At 42.5% G+C, this 17,846-nt stretch overlaps 1 protein-coding gene across 1 annotated transcript in view; it reads left to right on the forward strand.

Annotated features, from left to right (window-relative positions):
• PAFAH1B1 (platelet activating factor acetylhydrolase 1b regulatory subunit 1) overlaps positions 1–17,846 on the forward strand; it is a 133,471-nt gene that overhangs the window by 1,663 nt on the left and 113,962 nt on the right. The window lies entirely within an intron of this gene.

A 17,846-nucleotide genomic window follows, 5' to 3' on the forward strand; every position in this document is an offset into this window, starting at 1 on the left:
TGATTTTCATATGTTAAACTTTCCTTGCATTCCAAGAGTAGACCCACTTGGTCATAGTGTATTTTAATATACTGTTGAATTCAGTTTGCTAGTATTTTGTTGAGGATTTTGCATTAATATTAATAAGGGATATTGGTATAGATTTCTTTTTTTTGTAGTATCATTGTCTGATTTTTGCTTCAGGGTAATCTAGAGTGAGTGTGAAAGTGTTCCTTCCTCTTCAATTTTTTGGGAAGAGTATGAAGAGGATTGGTGTTCATTCTTTAAATATTCACTATTGTTATATCTAATCTGTCTGGAATCTAGTGAGGTATGGACCTTTTCTAAATGGCTAACTGAATGTTTCACTACTATTAAGGTGTTTTTATTGTAGTAAAATACACATAACATAAAGTTTACTGTCCTAACCATTTTTTAAAAATATTTTTTTATTGATTTCAGAAAGGAGGAGAGAGAGAGAAACATCAATGATGAGAGAGAATTATTGATTGGCTGCCTCCTGCACACCCCACACTGGGGATCGAGCCAGCAACCCAGGCATGTGCCCTGACCAGGAATCAAACTGTGACCTTCTGGTTCATAGGTTGATACTCAACCACTGAGCCATGCTGGCTGGGCTTCTTAACCATTTTTAACTGTACAGTTTGGTAGTGTTAATTTGAACATTGTTGTGAAACATATTTCCAGAACTTTTAACTTGCAAAACTAAAACTCTATATCCATTAAACAACAATTCCCCTTGTCTATCTCCTCCCCTCCAGGGGTGGGCAAACTTTTTGACTCGAGGGCCACAATGAGTTCTTAAACTGGACTGGAGGGCCGGAACAAAAGCATGGATGGAGTGTTTGTGTGAACTAATATAAATTCAAAGTAAAGGAGCGGAGGGGAGAGCAAGAGAACCGGATAGAACAGCCGGATCCGGCCCGCGGGCCGTAGTTTGCCCAAGGCTACCCTAGGCCCTGATAAGCACAATTCCACTTTGTGTTTCTATGAATTTGACTATTTTAGATAGCTTATATAAGTGGAATCATACAGCATTTACCTTTTTGTGACTGGCTTATTTCATTTGAACACCATTTTTAACCCATCAATTTGAATTGTCTTCTTAGTAATTTATGTAGTTCCCATATATGCTTGGGTTTATTTCTAGGCTTGTTTCATTGATCTGTCTGCCTATTTCTATACATGTACACATTTGTTTTAATTACCATAGATTTTTTTTTGTTTTTGTTTTTTGTTCATCTTCACCTGAGGATATTTTTCCATTGATCTTTTAGGAAGAGTGGAAGAGAGAGGGAAAGACAGAAACATCGATGTGAGAGAACCACATCCTTTGGTTGCCTCATGCACGTGCCCCAACCAGGCCCCGGGCTGGGGAGGAGCCTGCAGCTGAGGTACCTGCCCTTGACCGGAATCAAACCCAGGACCCTTTGGTCCGCAGGCCATTGCCCTATCCACTGAGCCAAACCGGCTAGGGCACTATAGCTTTTTATTGTCTAACTCTCCTCGCAAGTTTATGTTTCCAGATAAACTCAGGAACCATTTTACTAAGTTTTCTACAAAAATCCTTTCGAGATGTTTTATTGTTATTACATTAAATATAAAGATCAATTCTGAGAGAATCGGCATCTCTACAATATTGACTCTTTCATTTATATTTAATATGACTTCACCCTAGCATACAAGAAAGACCATTCAGAACAGAGTCCCACTCTTTTCTTCCCATGTTTAGCCACCCTCCAGCCAAACTCACTATGATCTGGTCCCTGAACATTCTTGTGTTCTCTCTCTCTCTCTCTCTCTCTCTCTCTCTCTCTCTCTCTCTCCTCGCCTCCCCCTCCTTCGCTCTCTCCTCAAACTGGCCTCTCTTACTGAAATGCCCCTCTTCTCTGTCCCACTGTTTCAACTGTCCATAACCTATACATACTTATGTTCCATCACAAATTGCCACTTCACACATTTTTCCTGAGTCCTCCATCCATGACTTCTCCCTCCTTTGAAACTCCATAATACTTGGTTTGTCATTTTATTAAGGTGCTCACCCCAATTTGTTCTTTGTTGTTATTTGTATGCATCTCTTATTGGTCCACAATTCACAATTTTGCATGAGAACAACAGGTCTCAACAATTTTGGATTAGAACAGGTTGACGCTCCACTGAGCCACTGCAGCCGGGCATCAATCATTCCTTTTTATGGCTGAATAATATTCCACTATAGGATATATAAGCCACATTTTACTTATCCATTCATCAGTTGATGGACATTTGGATTGTTTCTGCTTTTTGGCTATTGTGAACTATTCGTGTACATGTTGTTTGAACACTTGTTTTCAATTCTCTTGAATATATTCATAGGAGTGGAATTGCAAGGTCATATGGTAACACTATGTTTAACTTTTTAAATTAATGACTGCATCATTTTGCATTCCATCAGCAGGGTATGTGTGTTCCAACCTTTATTATAAAAATAATGAGTGTGCATAGTTTTAAAAAAACACAGCTATAAGGCTTATGGCAAAATACAACAGTCTTTTAGCCATACCTCTGTCCCATTCCTCAGAGGCAATTACTTTTAATTCCTTTAACTTTTCCCCTTGTTTTTAACCATATTTCTAAATAATAGCATATGTTCCAATTTCATTTTATCAGTTCTAGGCATTACATTATGCTGACTTCAGTACTCTATGTTTTATTTCTTCTTTTTTTTTTATTTCTTGAACTAATGGTTTCCCTGAAATTTTCATTTGTCATTTTTTACTTGCTTAGTTTTCTGTGTGCTTATCTCTATTTCACTACCTTTTCCCAAATGTTCGAAACACCACTCTGATTCTTTTTTTTTTTTTTTAAGCGGGAGATGTTTACAGAGAGGAAGGGAGAGGAATAGAGAGTTAGAAACATCGATGAGAGAGAAACATCGATCAGCTGCCTCCCGCACACTCCCTACTGGGTATGTGCCCGCAACCAAGGTACATGCCCTTGACCAGAATCGAACCTGGGACCCTTGAGTCCGCAGGCCGATGCTCTATCCACTGAGCCAAACCGGTTAGGGCACCACTTTGTTTCTTGATACTTTGTATTTGGCCTGTTTTTCCTGTTTTCTCTTTGGAAGTGCTTAGGATCTTCTTTTTATTCCTGGTGTTCTGGAATTTAATGACAAACATCTGCATTTTTTTGTGTGTGTGCTAGCCTTTTGGTGAGCTCTTTTAATCTGGAAACTCAGGCCCTTAGCTCTAGAAAAATTTCCTATAGTATTTCCTTGGACAATTTAAAGATATTTGTTAACAGGACTTGTTGAATAATCTAAACCAGCTCCTTAAAAAAAAATCCAGCAAATGCTTCTAGATGTTTCTGTATTTTGTATTTCACTGTGTTTTTTTATTTATTTTTATTTTTTAAATATATTTTATTGATATTTTACAGAGAGGAAGGGAGAGGGATAGAGAGCTAGAAACATTGATGAGAGAGAAACATTGATCAGCTGCCTCCTGCACACCTCCCACTGGGGATGTGCCCACAACCAAAGTACATGCCCTTGACCGGAATTGAACCCGGGACCCTTCAGTCCACAGGCCGATGCTCTATCCACTGAGCCAAGCCAGTTTCCTCTCACTGTGGGTTTTTTTTTAATTATAAAGATAACTAGAGGCCTGGTGCAAGAATTCGTGCACGGGTGGGTCTGGCCACCCGCCCTGATCAGGTGGGGGGGCCAATCGGGGGCACGGTTGGCCAGGGGGAGTTATTAGTGTCAAAGATCTTTGCAGGGTGTATGCATGTTTGCTGTTGGCTTTCGGATGAGTTGAAGCTTCAAAAGTGCTTTACTGTCAGGGACACTTACAGCTTCTGTTTCTAAGCCTCTCCCTAGACAGGTAATGCGGTTTAGTTCCCTGCTGACAAACACTCTAAAGAGAGGCCGTGGTGTGATGTGGCTGCCCTCTTTGGTAGTAAGCAGTGGAGAGAGAACACAGGAAAATGGTGGTTGTGCTGGGCACCTCTCCTGGACACCTGACTGCATTGGGGTGGGAGGGGCCGATCAGGGGTGGGGAAGATGGTGGTTGTGCTGGGCATCACTCCTGGACACCTGACTGCATCGGGGTGGGAGGGGCTGATTTGAGGCGGGGAAGATGGTGGTTGTGCTGGGCACCTCTCTTGGACACCTGACTGCATTGGGGTGGGAGGGGCGGATTTGGGGTGGGGAAGATGGTGGTTGTGCTGGGTACCACTCCTGGACACCTGACTAACAGTCCAGACCGTGAGCAGTTTTCCACCTGATCACTCATCATTCAGGTTCCTAGTCTATGAAGGCTGGAGAGCGTTTACTTACATAGAATCACTGAAGGTCACACTTCAGTGATTGGAGTTTGGGGGGCCAATCAGGGGTGGGGCCAGCAGGGCGGAGGGCCTACCAGCAGTTGGCTGGCCAGCCCTGCCCCCGATCGGGCCAGTTGGTTGCCTCAATGCGCGTCATAGCCACTGGTCTTTCTGGTCGTTCTGGTCGTTCCGCCCTTCGGTCGCTTGGCTTTTATATATATAGCTGCATACTTATGTAGAAAATTCAAAGAAAAGTAGAAACTGTATAATTTAACATACTTTATAAAGATTGAGTGAAAGCAGAGATGCAGATTCCCTGGCAATGGGCAAGGAGACACCTGATAGGTGGTGTTGCTCTTAAAACAGTCAGGGGCAAGGCAGACGTACTGTCCTAAGTTTATCCTACCTTGATGCCCGTGTTGGTGACCAGAGCTGTTTCATGCCTGGGGCACATTTAAAAAAAAAAAAAAAAAAAAAAGCCCTGGACAGTGTGGCTCAGTTGATTGGCGTATGAAACTGTATATACGAGAAGGTGGGTTTGATTCCTGGTCAGGGCACATACCCAGGTTGCGGGTTTGATCCCTAGTTGGGGGGCATGCAAGGGGCAGCCAATCGATGCTTCCCCCCACCCTGAAATCAATTAAAAAAAGAAAGGAAGAAGGAAGTGGAGATGCAATATTAAAAATATATGATAAATGGGAACATGGGCTCCTTCGCATGTTCCAACTCTTTTTTTTTTAATATATTTTATTGATTTTTTACAGAGAGGAAGGGAGAGGGATAGAGAGTTAGAAATATCGATGAGAGAGGAACATCGATCAGCTGCCTCCTGCACACCTCCTACTGGGGATGTGCCTGAAACCAAGGTACATGCCCTTGACCAGAATCGAACCCGGGACCCTTGAGTCCGCAGGCCGACGCTCTATCCGCTGAGCCAAACTGGCTAGGGCCCAACTCTTCCTTCCACCCTGTGGAAATATAATGAAGGGCATCTGTAAATGGACTGTGAGAGCTTGGGAAACTGGCCAGCAACTCAGTCTAAGAAAGGCCAAAGAGAAACTGCTTCTAGATGTGAACTGGATTGTAAATAGCTAGAGTTTTGATCTCACACAGTTTGTGCACAGGCACGTCCCCCGCCCCCTGCATGCCCTGATTTTCTGTTTTCAGTACTTGCATTGGGAAATTCTGAGCAACGGCAAAACAATAGCATCGGCAGGCTGCCACCACTAACCAGATGGGACTTTAGTGGGACAAATTCACTGGTGGCAGCCAGTAAACTTCACAGTCGGTTGCTAACGGTGCACATGTAAGTCCTAATAAACCCATGTCTTTCACAGCCAGTCCTCCGGGTTATTTCTTTGGAATCCACAAACAATACGCTGAGGCTTTCTAGGACCTCATCACTTTGCATAACAAAAAGCAAAAAGTCACTTTGAATAGTTATAGAGCATTCCATTGGAAAGATATACCATTATATTATTGGAGCAGAAGTTCACTGGCAGGCAGTTGTTTTGTTTTTCTTTACTGTAAACAATGCTGGGATGCACATCTTGTATACACAGATGCTACAATATAAGTGGTCTTCCTATCCCAGCTGGGGGAGGGTGGAGATGGTGGAAGTAGGGGAAAGGTCATGAGAAGATGGGATTTGACTTGTTCCTTATGGGGAACTGTTGGGAGAGTGTCTGAATGAACCTGGAGATGACTTTGGCCTGAGCTCCCTGCTTAGAGCAACAGCTCCCAGACATCAATGAGCACACGGATCATCTGGGGAACTTGTTAAGCATCAGGTTCCAGAGCTGCACCCCAGAGTCAGATTCAGTCTGAGGAGGGGTCTGAGAATCTGCATTTTTAACAAGCACCCTAGCTGATTCTCATATGGGTGGTGGACCACACTGGGAGAGATACTGACTTAGAGAGTTCAAGCGAGAGCAGAGACAGGTAAATTGTGTTCACCTGAGAAAGGAGTGGGGCGGAGCGGGGGTTGATAGGGAAGAAAATTAATTAGGCATCTTCCTGACCTAGGGAGACCAGGCTCCAGTGTGCTTTGGATTAGGGTAGAACTAACAAATCTGCGTTCAAATAACACAAAATAATATTGAATGTGAACTGCAATTGAAAATAGAAGAGCCCTAGCCGTTTGGCTCAGTGGATAGAATGTTGGCCTGCAGACTGAAGGGTCCCAGGTTCGATTCCAATCAGGGGCACATGCTCGGGTTGCAGGCTCGATCTCCAGTGGGGGGCATGCAGGAGGCAGCCCATCAATGGTTCTCTCTCATCATGGATGTTTCTATCTCTCTTACCCTTTCCCTTCCTCTCTGAAATCAATAAAAATATTTTTTTTTTAAAGAAAATAGAAGAAAAACATTTTTTAAAAATCTGCCTTCATTCTCTAAAAGGATCTGATGATTCTGATAGTCACATAGAAAGATACCAAGTCTCCTAGTCATCCCTAAACTGTCATTTCCTCCTCTTCCTGTGTCCAATGTTATTTAGTTATGACTGTAGGTACATAAAAACAGCTCAGCACGTTCACTGGGGCATTAAAAAAGCCATAGGCTCTGGCTGGGGAAGGTGGGAGCATACCTCAGAGTCACTGGCAGAGGTACCCAAGGTTAGGGGAATTGGGAGAACAATCCCAAGTCTTGGTGAGGATGCAGCACAGCAGGAACTCTGATGGATGGAAAATAAATTGATCCATTCATTCTGAAAAACAGTTTGAGCCAATACTTCTACCTCAGGGTGTATATCCCAGAGAAATTCTTATACTTGGGCTCTAGGAAACACAGACATCAAAACAGCAAAAAAATTGGAAAGAATCCAAATGCCCTTGGACAAAAGAATGGATGAATTAATTGTGGTATATTCACACAATGAAATACTAATATAAATGAATGAATTCTACACACATCGTTATGGATGAATTAGAGAAATATGAGTGAAAAAAGTAATTCACAAAATACATTCTTGTTAAATTTAAAAATAACCCAAACTAGAGAAAACCAAGATGGCGGCATAGGTAAACACCTAAACTGCTGCCTCACACAACAATTTCAAAACTACAACTAAAAGACAAAACCGACATCATCCAGAACCACAGGAAGGCTGGCTCAGTGGAAATTCTACAACTAGAAGGAAAGAGAAAAACACACTGAGACTCAGAGGAGCTGCAGGAGGCAGAGGTACTGAGGCGCGTGCGCGAAGAGAACTGGCAACTGAATGCGCGGCTGGCTTTCTCAAGTGGGAGGGGGACAAAAGCTCATGACTGTGCTGAACTCTAGTTCCGGGCAAGACTCTGGGGACCCAGACTCATTCGGGGAGAAACTGGACTGTCTGGCAGCGGGCGGAACTCGAGGGCGGCTTTCTCTCAGGGGTGTTTGCAGCGAGTACCACGGGACACTGAGACACAGGGGCCTATTAGGGCAGGGCTGATGGGAAACCAATGCTGTCTGCTCTGCCCTGAGACTCCGCCCCATCCAAGCTGAGCACAGAGGCTTTTGCGAGTCTTCTCCCATAAGAGTGTCTCCAGCACAGAAGTTCTCCAGCATAGACACAGCTGATCCTCACAGCCAATTGGCCTGGAGGTCAATTCCTCCCAGTGATACCAACAACAATCAAGGCTTAACTACAACAAGACTGTGCACACAGCCCACAAAGGGGTGCACCAAGAGTGTCCACCTCAGGTAACTGGGGAGGCTGAGCCACTGGGCCCTATAGGACACCTAGCACACAAAGCCACTCCATCAACTCAGGGAAGCAGCCAAAATGTGGAGACAAAGAAACAGATCACAAATGAAAGAAATGGAGGAAAGCAAACGACTGGATATAGAGTTCAAAACCACGGTTATAAGGTTTTTCAAGAATTTTCTAGAAAAGGCCGATAAATTTAGTGAGACCCTCGAGGATATGAAAAAGGACCAACTAGAAATTAAGCATACACTGACTGAAATAAAAAATATTATACAGAGATCTAATAGCAGACTAGAGGATCACAAGAATCAAGTCAAAGATTTAAAATACAAAGAAGCAAAAAACACTCAACCAGAAAAGCAAAAAGAAAAAAGAATCCAAAAATACTCCTGCCCCCATGGCTGCTTCACTTCCCATGCCCAGCTCAAATCGGGACCCAGGTAACAGACAGAGACTTGGCCGACAGCAGCTGCCCTCTCACTGCAACAAGTCTTGTTTGAGTTGTCTTGTACCCATGGTGTGGGGAAGTGGATTTTTGATATCTAAATCCAGCCTAGCACCAGGAATGCTCAGGGCCTACTCAAGAAGGCAAATAAATAATCCTTCCCACTAATATTTACAGGGTAAAATAAGATTGTTGATAGAGTATTAAATTTGACAGTAAAATAGTAGTCCAGTTCTCAGACTAATTTAAATTGGCTAATTGAAATAAGTGAATATTCTAGAAAAATTAATGGTACTGGACAAAAAGCTGTTCCTAAAGTGTTAACTAAAATTTTTATTGGTAGTTCATCTCATGGTAAAATTGCATAACATGTAATGAACCTAAAGCAGTTATATTTTAGTGCAAAAAATTAAAATTTAAAAGCTATCAAGACTACATTATAAAATTTCCAGAAGCCTCCTAATATTTAAATCAAAAAAATGGGGAACAGTAGAAGAATATCATGTAAGGAAAAATATCCTGTAAGTAAATTACATTTAGAAAACTTTTACTTTAGAAAATTAACTTTCATTTGTAATGCTAACAGCAAGACACCCATGAAAAACACACATGGTGTCAAAACAAGCCAAAGGAAAATCGTTTGGGCAAAAAAATGAAAAAGGATCCCAAGTCAAATTTATAGAAAAGATTCCTTTATTAACTTTTGGTCGAGAATATGTTTGTATATTTTCAGAAAACAACTCCAAGACCATGTGGATTCCTGCAACAGAGAGGAATTGCTCCAGCCATGAAGACAGAAGAGAAACAGTTCAGAGATGGAAGACGCTGACAACGCCTTACCATACTAGCAGTCAGCAGCTGTGCATCGCGGCAGGTTGCCCAGGACCAAACCAGAGAGGGTCAGACCTGCATTACCACCATTTGTCCACCATCCAGAACTGAAATATCATTGCTGACATGTACACATAAGGAACTGTTTGACATTGAAATTGGGACTCAAAAGAACTGTTGGCCCAGAAAGAAACGCACTACAGACTGATTCATTTGCCTCTCAGCATAACCATTATTGCTTGTCCCATTTTCGGTTCTTATAAGTGTATTTCTAGTATCACATGATCTCACTCGTCTAGGGGAAATAATGAACAACATAAACTGATGAACAAAAACAGACCTGGAGACAGGGATGCATCGATCAGACTGTCAAACCTCAGGGAAGGTAGGGGAGGGTGGGGGTAAGGGGGAGAAATCAACCAAAGGGCTTGTATGCATGCATATAAGCCTAACCAGTGGTCAGGGACAACAGGGGGGTGGGGGCATGCGTGGGGAAGGGTTCCGGAGGGGAATGGGGGGATGAGCACAAATATGTGATACCTTAATCAATAAAGAAATTTTAAAAAAAAGAATCCAAAAATATGAAGATAGTCTAAGGAGCCTCTGGAACAACCTCAAGCATACCAACATCAGAATTATGGGGGTGCCAGAAGAAAAGAGAGAGTAAGATACTATTTGAAGAAATAATGACTGAAAACTTTCCCCACCTGGTGAAAGAAATAGACTTACAAGTCCAGGAAGCGCACAGAACCCCAAACAAAAGGAATCCAAAGAGGACCACACCAAGACACATCATAATTAAAATGCCAAGGGCAAAAGACAAAGAGAGAATATTAAAAGCAGCAAGAGAAAAACAGTTAGTTACATACAAGGGAGCACCCATACGATTGTCAGCGGATTTCTCAACAGAAACTAAGCAGGCCAGACGGGAGTGGCAAGAAATATTCAAAGTGATGAATAGCAAGAACCTACAACCAAGAATACTCTGCCCAGCAAAGCTATCATTCAGAATTGAAGGACAGATAAAGAGCTTCACAGATAAGAAAAAGCTAAAGAAGTTCATCACTACCAGACCAGTATTATATGAAATGCTGAAAGGTATTCTTTAAGAAGAGGAAGAAGAAGAAAAAGGTAAAGATAAAAATTATGAACAACAAGTACATATCTATCAACAAATGAATCTAAAAATCAAGTGAATAAAAAAGTCTGATGAACAGAATAAACTGGTGAATATAATAGAATCAGGGGCATAGAAAGGGAGTGGACTGACAATTCTCGGAGGGAAAAGGGTGTGGGGGGTGCGGGAAGAGACTGGACAAAAATCGTACACCTATGGATGAGCACAGTGGGGGATGGGGTAAGGGCAGAGGGTGGGGTGTGAACCAGGTGGAGGGGAGCTATGGGGGGGAAAAAGAGGAAAAATTGTAATAATCTGAACAATAAAGATTTATTAAATTAAAAAAAAAGAAGTAATTAAAAAAATAACCCAAACTAAATTTATTGTTTGGTGCTTTATGTATGGAAAAAATATAAAGAAAAGCAAAATATTGTGGGACAAATTTAGAATAGCAGTCACGTTTGGCTAGGGCAGGGGATGAGATCTTTGAGCACAGGTAGTAGTTTTGTAGTTATTAAGTGGGGTGGTGGGGCCACAGGTGTTTGTTTTATTATTAGGCACATGACTACATATGCATAGCATATATTCTTTTGACTATATCAAGTATTGCAAAATTTTAAAAATAAAGAGAGAGAACAATGAAACGCCTAGCCACTACTGTGGTCTCAAGGTTATTTATCCTCTGAACTCCATCTTTGTGGGGTTCCAACAGACACAGTGGATCAGGAAGCAAGGTGTCAGGCCTGAACAGACCAATGGCAGCTTGTAAAAGTCCACCTTCCTCTCACCATGCAGAGATAGAGGCATGCCTCTGTTCTGCCCCCTTCCAACCTATTTCTCATAGACTGTATCTGTCACTAAGTAATGGCTTCTTTTCCCAGCCAAACTGATTGCATGTTTAGATAATGTGGCATTTTTCTCTGACAACAACAGTGTGATGCTTGGGACATTGTTTTCTGAACAAACAAGCTATTCTAGCACCCATCCCATTTTTTTCTTATCCTAATGCATCCCTAGCACCCATTCCTTTCCATCTGCCAGTCTCACATCTGACTGGGCCTCCATGCTTCCTTTTGCGTCCCAGGTCATGAGCTTCTTTGGCTCCCTTCCTCACTGACTATGAGCTCAGCAGCAGGAGGAGGGCTGTCCTGGGCCTTGAACATTCTCCCTCTAGCATGTATCTTTAGAAGAGGGGTAGAGCGACTGAGGTGAGGTTTAGACTTGACCAACGCAGTTAGTGGATTGAGATCCTAAATAGTTAAGTTCCAATTTCCTCTTCCCCCTGCTTAACTGTGTGGTTTGGGATAGACCCCTCATCACAATGGAGCCTATTGGTTTGCCTAAGAGAGAGTATTGTTTTGGGGGATGTAGATAATAGGTAAGGACCATTAAAAGATGAAAAAGACATTAACATTCATCTAGTTTCACCCATTTGTATTAAAAATGGAGAAGAGACTTGTATGGACTAGGGATGTGTTACTGGCAGACATTGGACTAGAACCCAGGTCTCCTGTCTCTCCATCACCTGGCCTCCCTGTTGCTTGTTGAGGCATAGAGATGAGGGAGAAGGATCTATAGCCATTAGCTTAATCCTGCCCCGAGCTTCATCCAAGGGCAAGACATTCAACCTTAGAAGATGTTGCCTTTGAAATTGCTGACACTATCTGGGGGTGGGAAGGAGCCTGCCTCAGCTGATCCATTGCGCAGTCTGGCGAGCTGAGGCCTAAGACTCTTCTTCCCACACCAGGCTCAGCTATAGACAGCCAAAATCAGGGTTCAGGGAATAACAAAAATTTGGGCACTACCCCTACCTCTCCCTCATACTCTCTCCCCTCTCCCTGCAGAGGTTGGGGTACATTGAGGGTAAGAAAGGTCTGAGGAGGGGACACACGAGTGGGAAAGCAAGCTCTTCCTAAGAGTTGAAGGGGAGCAGAGCTAGTCCTCCTCACCCCAAATGGGTATTTAATTTTGAGGAGGGAATTTGTGGACAAGGTAGAAAGGAGGAGGAAGAATCTTTGGCCTGGTCCTTCTTTCAGCCCATGAGTTGAGAATTTATCTTTGAAATGGAGAAATGGGAGAAAGTGAGACAGAGAACTGAGTTGGTCCATGAGGCTGGAGTATAGACTCTAATGGAGGCAATGGAGACTGGACTCAGTGCAAAGATGTCTGGGGTCCCTTTTTTGTCCCCTTAGCAGTGAGGCAGGCAACAAATGGAGAGACCAGAACTACACATGGCCTCTCCCAGCCCTGCCACACACGCAGACTGCCATACGTCAGCCCCCATCGGAAACAGAGCCACTCACTACTCAGGAATTCCATCAAAGGTCCCTGAGCAATCTGATTACAGCTGTTTTTTAAAAAGTATTCAGTTGTCTTATATGGGACTGCATGGCTATAACACAAAGGGGAGTTCACTTTCATTTAACTTCCATACATACACAGCAAGTCCAGGCTAGACCTTACAGTCTGAGACAGATGCTTGACCTTTTCCATGCTGCTGATGTTTACAATGCACAGAAATCCTGTAATTGACGCTATGCCTTTTAGTAACTAGAGGAGCCTTCACAATTGCCATAGATTCCAGTTGTCAAACTCAGTTGTTTAGAATATGGCTTTTGGGGGAGTCCCCTATGAGTTATGCACAGTTTTGGGAGAGCTTTTGTTGGGGGCAGGGCATCAGGCCCTCAGGCATCAATCCCCACAGGGCACAGTGGCTCTGTCAACTGTTTCCATTCCCAACTTGGTGACCTGGGACATAGTCCCTGGATGCTGTGAGTAGCCATGCCCTCCCCAGGACCTAGTGCTCCTGCTCTCACTCTCACAGCCCTCTCTGCTCTTGCTTTTTTTCCTTCCCCCAGCCTGTGGGGAAATATTGTTGTACGATTATAAAAATACTTCAAAAAACAGACATGATATAGTAATGTATGGTGATTGCTTTTTTAAAAAATTGAATACTAGGATCTAGTGATGGATCTAATAACTTCATACTTTTGAAGTAGTGATAAATGTAAACAATGTTTCAACATATTGCAACAACCATAATAGGATATGAAAAATAGCTGATTTCTGCTTATGAAAAGGGCATGGGTACTGTTAATGCAACAGTGGTTGGTTGTCTACATTCATAACTGAAGGAAATGCTACATTTCAGATACAGGTTAATGAAAATAAAAATGTAATTTTTTCCCCATTCAAGTTCAAGGGCTAGGTCATAAAAAAACCCTGGTGAGCCCTAGCTGGTTTGACTTAATGGATAGAGTGTCGGCCTGTGGACTGAAAGGTCCCAGGTTCGGTTCTGGTCAAGGGCACATGCCCGGATTGCGGGCTTGATCCCCAGTAGAGGCGTGCATGAGGCAGCCAATCAATGATTCTCTATCATCATTGATGTTTCTATCTCTCTCTCCCTCTCCCTTCCTCTCTGAAATCAATAAAAATATATTAAAAAAAAAAAAAACCTGGTGAGAGGAAATTCACCTCTCTCAGTCCCTATTTCTTCAACAGGAGCTACAAATTCTCCCTGAGACTAGTAGCACAAGACCTATTATCTGCTGGGATAAAAGGGGGAGAAATTGTGTACATAGGTTAATATCTAACCTTAAAACTTTTCTACCTTCAGTAGCATTTATTTACTCCTAGTTTACACACGAAATTAACATGCCTGATAATCTCTTTTTTTTAACTCACAGAAAAAATAGAAGCAACACATTAGAAAAGAGATCTGCAGCTGCTAAGAAACCATTTATAATACCTAAAGTGATTGCAACCCGCCTGAAATGTAGGGAGAACATTATGTTTAAAGGTAGATAAGAGCCCTGGACGGCGTTGACCCGAGCACCAAAGGGTCACAGGTTGGATTCCAGGTCAAGGGCATGTACCTCGGTTGCAGGTTCAATCCCCAGCCCTGGTCGGGGCACATACAGGAGGCAACCTGCAGTCAATGTGTCTCTTTCACATCAATTTTCTCTCTCTCTCTCTCTCTCTCTCTCTCTCTCTCTCGCTCTCGCTCTCTCTCTCTCTCTCTCTCTCTCTTTCTCCCCTTTTCCTCCTCCCCTCCCTTCCTCCCCTGGGTCCCTCCTTTCCTTCCACTCTCTTTAAAATCAATGGAAAAAATAGCCTCTGGTGAGGATTAACAACAACAGCAAAAAAAGGTAGACAAGAATTCAAACATCATAGAAAATTAGAAAGATTTAGTTGGTGTAGGAGGGAATAACTATATATGTGCTTTAATTTCTATGATTGCTTCTCTGTGATTACAATAACTGATATTCATCACTATGACCCCATACTCTGAAGAAAGAACTAAAGAATGTATGCTTGCGAACCTATACTTAGGAAGAAGTACTGGATATAATATCCTTAGCACCGTTTCTTAGCAAGATGGTTAAAACCAAGTTTTGATGCTTTTAAAGGGGTAAATCTGAGGTGTTATATTTTAATCTGAGGTTTTACCCTATGCACCCTTATTCCTGGGGTTCTTATAGGACACTTTAAAGTTTCCTATGCTCCCCTGGGAGTAAAGGACAGTGGTGAGTATTATGGGACCACTGGAAGAGAACCCATCTCAGTTCGAATGGCAACGTTGAAAGCAAATTACAGAGCATGGAGAACAGGACCCAGGTGACTCCCATTCATCCAATGATGATCAGTAGGTCCTAAACTATAGAATTGTGAATTAGTTTCCCATTAAAGCCAAAGATCCTCAGCTTCACCTTGGGACCAGAGCCTGCCAGAAGGGGCTCTGAGAGATATCAAGGACAGACACTGAACTTGGCTGGTCCAACACCTGCCTTTTACAGATGAGGAAACTGAGGCCTAGAGATGAAGTTAGTGTAAAATTAATATTGTTTCCTCCTTAAATATTTTGGTAGAGTTCAATGATAAAGCCATCTGGGCCTAGAGTTACTTGTAGAAATGTTTTTAAGTGTTAATTTAATTTCATTCCTAACTATAGAACCATTCATATTTTCCATTTCTTCTTGTATTTATTTTAGAAAGTTTTATTTTTATTATATTTGCTCATTCCAACAAAATGTAGAAATCATTGGGATAAAGTTTTCTTTCTACTTCATTAAGTTCTGCTCTTATCTTAATTATGTACTCTTTCATGTTCTTCGGGTTTAATTTGTCATTTAAAAAAATTTATTGAGCCTGGCTGGCGTGGCTCAGTGGTTGAGCAGCAACCTATGAACCAGAAGGTCACGGTTCCATTCCTGGTCAGGGCAAATGCCTGGGCTGTGGGCTCAGTCCCCAGTGTGGGGCATGCAAGAGGCAGCTGATCAATGATTCACTCTCATCATTGGTGTTTCTATCTTTCTCTCCCTCTCCCTTCCTCTCTGAAATCAATAAAAAAATTTTTTAAATGTATTGACATGGCTGCTTCGAACATTGATTCTTAGACTTTCTTCCTTCTTGATATATGCAATTAAAACTATAAACCTTCCTTTAGCACAGTTACATCCCACAAACAACAGATCAAATCTGCAGGTCATACAGCTGAAGCATGTGCAGAGAAGAGAACTTTGACCTCCAGCTGCACCAAGAAACAAAGTCTTGCTCCCTCCACAAGGAAACAAAGGACTGGGACATAACTGGAACTTGAACATCTGAATCCCTTCAGAAGCCAAGGGTCTGCTTTGTCCAGGAAGAACTGGTATTGACGCCTTTTTACCATAAAAAGGCAAGTTCCAAGTTCCTCCAATGAAAACTTGCCCCACCAGCACCACTACCTACCTCTAGCCCCTTAAATCCCTTAACCTACTTCAGTGAGCAAGATGGATTTAAGGCACTTTTCTCATTTGGTGCCTTCTTGATCCATAACCTTTCCTTACTCCAAATTCAAAAATCATTGTTTTGAGTTTTGGCCTTTCGAAGCATCGGGCACACAAACAAGGCTGTTGTCTTCATGTCTGATACTGAACTTGAAGTCCACAGAGCAGGCAACTGGGAATAGAAAATGGATATAAAGTAGAGGAGAGCAAAAATAAGCTGGGACTCACAGGCATGATCTGGAGCCCATGAGGATCGTCTGGATCCCGTGTCAGTTCTTATGGCCTCTAGTGTTGATGGTGTGGGTGTCCTGCAGAAGCCAGGACTCTTTGCATGATGCTAAACACCCATACCTGGCCCAGAAGTCAGAGAAGCTGAAGGAAGATTCAGGAGAAGGTGAGACAGTTACATGCATGGCTGCTGCCTCATGTCAATGAGGTGAGGCAGCGGATAATCCGCAACATGTGTCAGCTACAAAGTTGCTGCTGCTTCATTTCTGCCTTCCTAAGCTCCCACAAGAAACTCTTTCGTGGCTCATGCTAACTGGAAACATACTAAAAAGGGAACTCTGGGAAATGTAACTTAGTTTAGCCAAGCTGCAATATTTCAAAGGCATCATATTTTATAGCTGGATGGTTATGAACATCTCCCCCAGAGTCAGACTTCCCAGGTTTGAATTGCAGTTTCCTTTATTTAAAGCTGTGTATCCATCTGAAACTATCTATAATAATAAAAGCATAATATGCTAATTAGACCGGACGTCCTTCCGGACATCCTTCTCTCCTGGACAAAGCCGAGACTGTGAGGGGAGCCCAGGTCCCGGGTGCCTGCTGGTAGCCTGAGAGAAGCCCGGGTCCCAGGTGCCAGAGGGAAGCCGGTGTCGGCAGCCGGGGGAAGGAAGGCCTACTTTGCATGAATTTCATGCATCAGGCCTCTAGTTACAAAATAATATTGTGGATGTAAACTGTAAAACAAACAAACACTATTTGAATCTTTGTGTCCAACAGTAAGTTACTTAGTCTTTCTGTGCCTCCATTTCACTGACTATAAAATGAAGATATAATAGAGGTACTTACCTTATAAGATTTGTGTGGAGATTTAAATGAGATAATAGATACTTACTATTCATATATTATTGATAAGACTTGGTTTATTAGAAAAGTACAATAAATATCAGTTATTAAAGGCAAATCATTTAATTTTGTCTTCAGGAATTTTTAAATCTGTAAAGTGGGAATAAATTTCTTAGCTTATTTCAAAGGCATCTACTGAGGATAAAATGAAATAACCCATTTTAAAGTCTTAGTCAAATGTGAACAGAGGTGATGATGGTGGTCATAGCACCTCTCGCAGCTCCTTCCAGCCTCAGGACTGATACCTACCCCAGTGACTTATCTAAAGTGAGCTCATCAGGTCCTAGCTGGTTTGGCTCAGTGGATGGAGTGTCGGCCTGAGGACTGAAGGGTCCCAGGTTCGATTCCAGTCAAGGGCACATGCCTGGGTTGTGGGCTTGATCCCCAGTGGGGGACATGCGGGAGGTGGCCGATAGATGATTCTCTCTCATCATTGATGTTTCTCTCTCTTTCTCCCTCTCCCTTCCTCTCTGAAATCAATAAAAATATATTTTAAAAGAAATAAAAATAAAGTGAGCTCATCAGTGATTATTGATTAAAAGAGCGGTTCTCCAAA

Source organism: Plecotus auritus (genome assembly GCF_963455305.1).
Source record: "Plecotus auritus genome assembly, chromosome: 7".
Classification (NCBI taxonomy): domain Eukaryota; kingdom Metazoa; phylum Chordata; class Mammalia; order Chiroptera; family Vespertilionidae; genus Plecotus; species Plecotus auritus.